We start from the raw sequence: 10667 nt of genomic DNA, 5'->3' as shown, positions 1-10667 counted from the left end.
AAAGATTACCCACATTGCTATACACTATTTTATATGTGTCTCTCATGCTGGTAAGAGTCTTATTTTGATTTGAGGCTCTTCAGTTAGTCAGACATATATGAACACTCTACTATGCATGAGGAGTCCAGCTTCAGATCAAAACCCATTGTGTGATCTTTCAGGCTGACCACAGACAAGGGCAGGACTCTCCCTGGCCGGTATCCCAGGGACGCTACCCTCCCCACACCAGACTGGGTGCCCGGCCCTTGCACTGCAGTCACTGCAGAGAGTCATGGTCAAGGAATCAGAGGCCAGCCATGCTCACGGACATCGTTGCATTTCTAGTCCAGATACCTCCTGTGAAAATCTTTTCATCAGAGGACCTTGACGGAGACACTTATAAGGTATCTCCATGGAGACCTCCTTATTGGGATGGGGGAGGGACTTGACACTTTTCTCCACTTGGACTTGGTAGTTTTCTACTCCTAGTTCTTCCCTGCTCTCCTTCTCTACACTATCCTGGATCCATAAAATGGCAGGAGCCTTTCCTTTAGGGCCTATCAAGGGGAAGATGACTCCCCCCAGCTGCACTAATGCACCTGACTCTCTAGGTGCTGGTTCCTGGGTAAAAATAAAAGACTGGGGAGCTGTGCCTATTCTGGCCTCTAGTGAGAGAATAAAGCTTAGATTTTTATTCTCAGTTTGGCTATTGTCCTAATTGACCACCTCAACACCTGGCAGAATGAAGAAAGTCATTATGTCGGTACAATCTCCACCATGCATTTGTATGTAGAAATGAAAATGAATAAAAATGAAAAAGATCATTGAAAACTGTTTTAAAAGAATTGAATAATATCATCAGAGCAGATGAGTAATATAATCAGAGCACAAAGAAAAAAAAAGGAAACATAGTCATTATTTTTGAGGAACTCACCAATTAGAGGATACTTGGACAAATACAAAATTTTAACTAGAATTGAATAAGTAAAAGTGTTTCTATATTTGAAATGTTCAAAATTGTTTCATTGTGAACCAGAAGCAAATATATAAATATAAAATCTGTCCTTCAGCATTAAGCAAATAATATTGGAAATGCATGATTGTTACTTATCGGAAATATTAGGACTCGAGCATTTTCAATTATCTTAAAATCTACATTCTGATATCAATAATGATTTCAAAAATTATACCTGTATCATTTAAATTTTATATTTATTAATAAAACAAGCCCAAGATAAGTATCAGGACCAGATGAGTGTCATCATTGACTATAAAGATGTATAAAAATAATGAAACATCCTTTAGAACTTTAAGAGAACCATCTATCTTTTTTTTTCTTTTTTTTTTGCGGTACGCGGGCTTTTCACTGCTGTGGCCTCTCCCATTGCGGGGCACAGGCTCCGGACACGCAGGCTCAGCGGCCATGGCTCATGGGCCCAGCCGCTCCGCGGCATGTGAGATCTTTCTAGACCGGGGCACGAACCCATGTTCCCTACATTGGCAGGCAGACTCTCAGCCACTGCACCACCAGGAGAGCCTGAGAAGCGTCTACCTTTGACATGCTTTCTCAATAACAGCTGTGGGAACAAAATGGAGAAATCTGTATCTATATTTACCTAACAAAAACAGTCTCTTTAAATTCAAACACATTGATATTTTCAGGTTATTGGACTAAAACAATATGATTTGATCAATTAGTAAATGAGATATTTATAACCCAAAATGTGTGTTATTAATGAATTATTGCATAGATTGGCTATTCAACAGAGCACAGCATTTTGCAAGGAGGAGAAAGTCACTGTCACCAAATTTACTCTTTCAGATTATTCTGGAGCCAAATTTAATTACCATCTCTGTATCTATCTATGACTTCTGTTCTCCAACATTTTGGGGTCGGGACCACTTCACACCCTTAAAATATATTGAGGGACAGGAAGCATTTCAGGGATGATTTGAGTAAGAATCTCCAAAAACATGCTCCTCTATAAAAGGAGTGTGAACATTGGCAAAAATGGTCGAAAATCAATTTACTCAGAATGTTTATTCTAGAACTACTGCTGAATTTCGTTATGAACAGTGAGCTTTGTGGGGGGTTTTCTCATCTTTACCTCATCCCCTTTACCCCAGCTCTGAAGCAGCCTTGAAAACCAACAGCCCAAAAACCAGCAGCCTAGGGCAGGTGAAGAATGGTTTGGAGCTCTCCAAAAACACCACCCCTAGACGATTGTCACTTTTTGAACTTTCTGGTACTTCACAGGAAAGCTCCATTATCAGGGCCGGCCTTTATTTGACCTGACTCAGAACTTGCTGGATGGGATCAGCCATACCCCTAGGGCTTTCGTCAAAAACATTCAGGGGGGATTGTTTATTCTCACAGCTGCCTGGGGTGGTGTTACCAGTTGGAGCTTATAAGGGGCTGACCAAAAAACTTGAAAAAATAAAATAAAAAACAGAATGTCCATAAAGGGCTTTACAAAGTCTCTGATATATTCCTGGTATTATAGAAGTCCACAGGCACGTGCAGGGCGTGTGTAGGCCTGGGAAAACTTATGATATATTAATCCACACAAAAATATGCACTTCTCATAATACACAGATAACCTCTGGAAGGATATGTATTAGAAAGTCCACACATTCTCTCAAGGGTAGAAATTATAGTGACTTTTCTCTTCTCTCCCTGGACCCCTATTCCTCTCCACCTTTCTTTTCCTCCTTTCTCCTTTCTTCTCTCCCTTTCTCCCTCCCTCTTTCTTTCTTTCTTCTTCTTTTTTCACTTATCCATTATTATCTATAATAACTGTATATTACTTATATTTAAAGATAAAAAGAAAGTGTATTATTTAAATGATCTTTTTATTTTTACTATTTTACGAGCTTTTTGAGTGATTACAAAGCAAAGACAATAGAAAGTATAGTGGGTTTTTTGTGTTATTTTTTGGTCCTGCTGTGCAGCATGCAGGATCTTCCCTGACCAAGGGTTGAACCCGTGCCTCCTGCAGTGGAAGTGCGGAGTCTTAACCACTGGACTGCCAGGGAAGTCCAAAAAGAAAGTGTATTTTAGACAGAAATATTTCTGACAGTTTTAATTCATTATGGGCTGCAAGTTAAATTAGTCAAGAGACGATAGAGTATACTCATTTAATCATCTAGTAAATTGGGATCTGCCAGAAAACATCTAGGTTATATCTGATAGCTCTTTCACTTAAAAACCTGTCTTTTTACATGTTTTGGAGTTACAGTGCTCTGAACTATTATAGATTCTTAACTTTAAGAGGTTGACAGCCCAAAAAAGCAACTTCTTTGTTATGTTCAAGAATTCATCTCTTTATTCCTTCAGCCAATGATTTAAATTTGTTCCTCTTTAAGAAAGGTTTGGGATGTGTCTCATAATAATTGATATCAGAATATTATTTACCATTTAGCTCAAATGTATTTAACTTTTATCCATAATATTTTGGATAATTCTGGGTCCTGAGAAAAGTTAATGTGCCTTTTATATAAATTATATATTTAAAAAAATTTTTAAGATACTTCAACAAATGAACTTAGATAATAAGTAAACTTTTAAATTATTTTTCTATTCTGAAACTTTTAGAGACATTTCTATTTTACTTTTGTTCAGTTTAAACAATATCCATGTATCTGCAAATAAGTACAACTGACTGTTATAGGTGATAAAAGTTGAGAATCAAAGATTAACAAAACATAATCCTTACATAAAAGATTATGAACAATGAGAAATAAGATTAAATATTATTCAGTACATTTTAAGCTGAAAGTGTCTTAATTAAATATGTAATTGTTTTCCTTAGTTGAAATTTATTTTCTCTGACCATTATGTATTTCCTGTCCTTCAGTTGGTTAGTTATTTTATATAAATTGTAATTCATCTAAAAAGTTAAGAAATACTCATCTGTAGCTTCTTCTTATAAGTAACATTTATCAAAAAAACTACATAAAATATACAATTTTACTTCACTTTAGTGTAATATGTTGAAGCTAGTTATATTAGGTGATGATATGCTGTTGTTTGCATAAGTGCAAATGGAATCTTCAGCCAGACAAGTTTAATCTCATCCAGTCTAAAACACCAAATATTTAATTGTGCTAACAACACAGGTTTACATATTGGTGGCTTAACTCACCATATAAGCTTGTGTTTACAGAATTAGATAATCAGTTTATTATGTTAGCATCCTGCTGACTTTGAAGAAAAAATACATTGTATTCATTATGCTGTTATTTTATTCTTTGTGAGTAATGTGATAGTCCATTGAATATAACTAAGAGTTTGAAAAAGGAGAAATGCTAGCAAAATTAGACAATAGTATGAGTTGTTTCTCAATATAAAATAGCCACTTGCATAGATTTGATACAAGGCTCAGGTTCATTTTAGAGAACTCTCTTAAAGCAAAAAACTGGCACTTACAAGCTTAGCCTCTTGTTGCAAAGCAGCACTTGTATTCAGGAAAAATGTCGACAAGTCATCTAAAAATAACACTGACTCTCAGGATCAACGCTTAGAATGAATTAAGCTAAAACTAAAGTATATCAGTCAATGGGACTATTAAAAAGTAGAATTAAGAAGGTTATTGATGTAATGATTATACTTGGATAACGTTATCATCATTTTGATTGATACTGCAGATATGAGGATGTTTAAAAGTGCACTTAGGGACTTCCCTGTTTGTCCAGTGGTTAGGACTCCGTGTGTCCACTGCAGGGGGCGTGGGGTCAATCCCTGGTCAGGGAACTGAGGTCCTCCACGTTGTGTGGCACAGCCAAAAAAAATGCACTTATATATTGCTTTTAGAAATGAAATTTACGTGCAGTTTCACTGTAAAACCAGTCAGTATACAAGGTCTGGTTCTTGCCTATATGGAATGTAAAATATCATTGAGGAAGGAAAGAGACCCATGCATAATACAACTGTCTAGGATTTAAGCAAGTAAAAAATGTTGAGTATTTGTATAAACAGTGAGGGCCAGGTTTAACATATGGCAGGAGAGTGTAGACAAAATGGGATGATTGAGTTAGAGGAACCACTAACTAGTTAGATTGGGTGATTAGAAATAACAATGTGTACATTGGAAGGTGAAAATAATCTTGAGGATTTTTCTACCAGTGGTTGAAAGTTTGATTTAAGGCACATAAATATGGTCACTTTATTCCTGTCCCATAATTTGTATTAGGCAAAATATTTTCTATCTCTGCCTTTTAATCTTAAAGCTAATTTGTAATTTTAGAATTTATGGTAGGAATTTTAAGCGAATGCACATGGGTAAAGTATTATATAAAGAAAATGTTAAGTGCCATTACATAAATTCAATTTAAAATATTACCTTTGCCTTGTAATCTGCTGGTATTTATTTTGGGAGACCCTAGTTACCCTGTATTAGGTATATTCATCCAACCACAGTTAAAATAATCCTTGTAATAGAAGAAACAAGTCTAATAGCTAAAATCAATATAGAATTACATTAGTGAGTGTACAATGTTTCATTGCTGAAAATTAATTCTAATTACAGTAATAAAAGTCTTTTAACTGACATCTTCACCTGTCATTCCTTTAGCTAATGGGAAGATATAAGTGTACACAGACAAATGTTTTACTGAATTATAAGTGTGATACATTTTCATAGACCAAGAAAGATCAGGCCTGTGAGAAACACATTAGTATATGTTTCGCTTATTTCTAAAAAGGCAAATGCTAATCAAAAGTGCTACAGTTCTTAATTCTATCCTTGGGAACTTATATGCATTTTCTTATCTCTTATCCTACTTGTTTATGGGCCCTATTTAAATTTTCTGAGCTGAACATTAAGAATCTTTTATTAAATGGATTATTAATGATTAATGGAAGTTACAAAAGTAGAATTGCAAGTGTAATATTTTAAATTATTAACTGAGGAAATTTAATTCTTGTGAAGTATTCACAGTTAAGTTATAAACATTTTATTTAATTGAACATCTAAAATAATAATTTTCTTATCCTAAATAAACACAGATGTATATGTTTTTCAGTTTTGTACCAGGTGTAGATTTAGGCCAAACTGCCCAATTCTCACTAATTTGTGAGTGTTGTGGTCACTTCTTTCCAAGAAATCATAGGATAAATGAGTTGAACACATTTAACCACCATCTCTTTTGCCAAAATTTTATATGTAAAACATCCTAAGTAAGTAGACATCTTAAAATGTCTTGATTTTGAAATGTGTAATGCAAATTGTCTTTGAAATTCTGCTGCTATAAAAAGGTAAGGAAAATTAATTTAAAATAAACTTCACTTTCATAATAATTTTGAATAGCTCTGGATAGTTTTAGGACAGTAAGATTTTTTGATTCATGTTTTAAGCTGTGAATAGGAGGTAACATTAAGAAAATATTCCCTGGCTTCCCCAGCTTCTCCCCCAAAAGGTGGGGTCATCCTTCCTAGGCTGGAGAAATGTCCATAAGGAGAGTTTCACCTTCTTGAAGATTAAAACCTAGCAGTCCTGAGCTATTCCCAGTCCAAATGTCTGCAAAATTGAGAGAGACTTCAAAACTCCTTCCACAAATTTCAGGGGACCCTGACTGCATTCTGGTAATGAAGGTGGAAGAGAGAGGGCAGGCCCCTAATATGGTCTCCAGCCGCCACTGGAGCAGCTACTACAGCTGAGACCTACCACCAGCCGTTCAGGCAGTTTGACTACCAGGAGTCACCTGGGCCCCAGGCAGCCCTGAGCCGGCTCCATGAGCTTTGCTGTCAGTGGCTGAGGCCAAAGGTGTACAGCAAAGAGCAGATCCTGGAGCTGCTGGTGCTAGAGCAGTTCCTGGCCATGTTGCCTGAGGAGCTGCAGGCCTGGTTTCAAGAGAACTGACCACAGAGTGGAGAGGAAGCCATGGTGATGCTGGAGGAGCTGGAGAAAGAGCATGACAGGGCAGCTGAACAGGTCTTTTTTGGACAAAATGAGGACATGCTTGCAAAGAAGCTACCAACTTGTGAAATCACTTAGGAGACACCACGTAACCAGCTTAAGCCCACAAAAAAGCAACTGCAGCGGGCATTGAAGTAGCTTCACACCTTAAGACAAAATGTTAGAGACACCAGAACTATAAATGTGAAATCAGCTGCAAGGCAAAAGACTTCTTCAGGCAAAGAACTGCATCACAAAGTTTCTAATACTCTTCAAATGAATGCTTCCCAGAGTTTCACATTTAGAGGAACTTGTGAACAAGATAGAAAGTTTGAAAGAAGACAGGGAAACCGTCCTCGAAAAAAAAAGTGTGATGAATATGGGAAAGCCTTTAGTCAGAGCTCAGCCCTTAATCAACATCAGAGAATCCACAGTGGAGAGAAACCTTATACATGTGATGTGTGTGCAAAGGCTTTCAGCCGAAGTGCAATCCTGATTCAGCATCGAAGAATCCACACTGGGGAGAAACCCTTCTAATGTCATGAATGTGGGAAAGCCTTTAGTCAGAGCTCGAATCTTTTCAGACATAGGAAAAAACATGCTGGAGAAAAAAGTCCCATCAGCATCGTGAGGGAGTCAAAGCATTTACTGAGAACTTTTTCAACAGGGGAGAAGACACAAGGCACCAATACTCCTTTAGTATATAAATCGGTAGTTTCAGTGGGCACCAGTTTCCTTTCAAAGGTTATAAAAGCCATAGGAGAGAATGTAGAATATTTTCTGTCAGCATTGTTTGCTTTTCTGCTTTTTAATAGTGTCAGTTCAGATGTTTGAGATTCTAAATCTTAAATCGGATTTCCATCCCTAGTGCAGCTCTTGAAAAGATACTCTCAGACATGTTCTACTGTTTCCATTATTAACACAAATAATGAACTAGTATGTTCCTTTTTAGACAAGTACATTTTCCCTGTTGAGAAGGAATGTGTGAGTTAGTATATAAGTGGGTATTCTCCATTTCATTACTAGAACATTGGAGTTATTAAACCAAAGATTAAATCAGTTTTTTTTAAAAAAATGTCCTGGGAATTCCCTGGCAGTCCAGTAGTAAACACTCCATGCTTTCACTGCTGCAGACCTAGGTTTGATCCCTGATCAGGGAACTAAGATCCTGCAAGCCATGTGGTGTGGCCAAAAATAATAATAATAAAATAAAATAAATTTCCTGTTTTATTTTCTGTTACCAGATTCAAAATATGAGAATAAGATTGAGGAGACCCAAAAGAATATGTACCTCAAGACTTAAGCTGAAATGTCCAGGGTCATTGTTAGGAAGCAGGTGAGTAAAGGGACTTTACTCATCTCTTATGAAAATCTGAGAACATACATACTGTTTTGTTTCAAATTTTTAAATTGAGGTATAGTTGATGTATAATATCATCTATACACACTGTTGATGATACTAAGTAATTTCCTGTGTAGGAAAAAAATTATCTCCTTTACAATTTATAGTGGAAATATCTCAGTGAAAGCATTAAGATTTGCTCTACATGTCTTCAGGAAGTGGCCTAAATATGATGAGTGTTCTAATAAAGAACAGTTATCTGTGGGTGCTTATAAAAATTTGTTGATCAGCTTAACATAAAGAAATAAGGAAGATGAAGAAAAGACTGTCCAAACAAGACTGATGTTACCTGGTAAGTACAGCACATAATGGAAAAGTATACTTACCTGGAAATGAGAACACTTAACAGCTGATGACTATCCTTCAGAGTTCTTCATAGCTTCTGTTCTGGCATAAATCAGCTGTGAACATGTTTCAGGTGTCACAGGACAACCTTTTCAGGGTCTTATGCATTCTTAGTAAGATGAGTTTCTAGCCAATTTATCATGATGTTAAGACCTTGGATTTTGATACTCTTGTACAAATGAGAAAATCACTAAGGTTCAATTTAAAGAATCCATTGAGTTTAACCCACATTTAATTCAATCAGATTCTCTTGTTTAAAAAGTAAATGACTTGTATTTTTTTTAAGTATTCTGACAGTATATAACATAATGTCACCCTTTCCAGGAATTCTTAATAAAACTCTGTATGTATTACAAGAATACATGGATTATCGTGTCTCTCATGGTGCCACCATTACCCAGTATGGAGGTAACCATGAGAAATGAAAGTACTTAGAAGGAGAAGGGAAGAAAGCCCTCAGGGTGAACTTCTTTGTTCCTCATGAAGTGTGAACATTTCATTATCAGAAAATCCAATCATATCTAGTGCTTGGAGTAACTCCTGAGACAAATGTGGGATTACATGCTCTGCTTAGTTAGAATACTGATAAATATAAGATTAGTAAGTGGAGAGGTGAATACAAATTTTAATTTTAGAATTTTTTGATAATGATTATACTCATAGCTCTAGTAAATATGAATAAATATTGAGTTTTGTATCTTTTCATTTATTAAAAATGTAGGAGTCAAAAAAAAAAAAAAAGAAAATATTCCCTGACTGGCTGGAAGTGCAACTGTTTGTAAAAATGATATAACCTCATCCATGGCTTTGGAGACCTATTTTAAATTCAAGTTGCTCATCAGAACTTGGGAGAAACTTGGCAACATAGGGATGAAATATCTCTCTTCTTGCTTGATTAGAAAGACTGAAAAAGCAGTTATTAACCTGGTAATATTAATTGGAGAATACTCAACATTTCTGAATGAGATTTCTGTAGTATTTAGTCCTTTAAGTAAAATACGGTAGCCAGATAGCTATGATGTCTCCAGAAAGAATTGCTGTGCAGATTGAATGCAACAATGAACAAGACACTTGATTAGTACCAAAAGAGCCTGGCGTTGTACTGTTGCTGTTGTTATTTCCCTTCTGAATGTTTAAGATGCCGATTTTGCATAATCCAGACATCCCTGCTCTATGTGGTTTCACCATAGTTAGTTATCTGGGTCAGAGCCACTGTACCATTTGGTGGAGTAGCAGTTTGATAAATGAAGCACAAACTCAAGGCTAAAGGTTTGTAAACTGAAGTGTGGCTTGCAGTCTGTTCTGTGTATGTGAGACTTGAAAGTGATCATAATCATCCCCTGAGCAAATTGTATCATTAGCCATTCTAGTGCATCATGGTTATACTCAGATATACTTATAGAAGGTATATGTATATATGTATGTACACACACACACACACACACACACACACACACACAAGATAAAACATAATTTCAAACTACCAGACTGGGAATGAAGAGCAGTGTCAGAATCCAAGCCTAATAAAAACTGAAGACTTGAAATTGTCCCTGTAGTTATTCTTTCAAAAGGGCATAGATGCAGCATTGCAGGCAGCAGTTGGCCTTTTCAGCTAAGGCCCTTTTTTCCCCAAATGGAGCCCATGCATATGAATCTCACGGCCAGTTATACTTTAATTGTTCTCCATCATTTTTCAACCTGAGAAATTTCTAGCAATTCTCAGAATGGGTTTTCAATTTCGAAAATTATGTTGATGTAAAAAACTGCAAAGTTTTATAGACAGTTTATCTCAATGTTAGGATTCAGAAAAGATCATGACCACAGTTTTCACTTTTTGTCTATTTTGAATAAACTTAATCTTTGTTAGGAATGATCCAAAATGGAACATCATGTGAAACAAGAGTATTGAAAGCATTTTCAATATCATTTGGTTCCTCAAAGAAACAAGATTTGTATAAGTACAAGTCATTTTATTTTTGTTAATGCAATTTTTTTGTTGTAATAAACTTGAGTGAAATCACCTAAACAAATAATTATAGGAAAAG

At 35.9% G+C, this 10667-nt stretch overlaps 1 pseudogene; it reads left to right on the top strand.

The window, feature by feature from the left end:
* The first annotated feature begins 6493 nt into the window (after nucleotides 1–6493).
* LOC136133282 (zinc finger protein 396-like) lies at nucleotides 6494–8215 on the top strand (annotated as a pseudogene).
* Nucleotides 8216–10667: the final 2452 nt, after the last annotated feature.

The sequence above is a fragment of the Phocoena phocoena genome, chromosome 13 (assembly GCF_963924675.1).
Source record: "Phocoena phocoena chromosome 13, mPhoPho1.1, whole genome shotgun sequence".
NCBI classification, from domain to species: Eukaryota; Metazoa; Chordata; class Mammalia; order Artiodactyla; family Phocoenidae; genus Phocoena; species Phocoena phocoena.
Note: the sequence above shows the minus strand (reverse complement) of the source record. Positions and strands in the feature narration are given on the sequence as shown.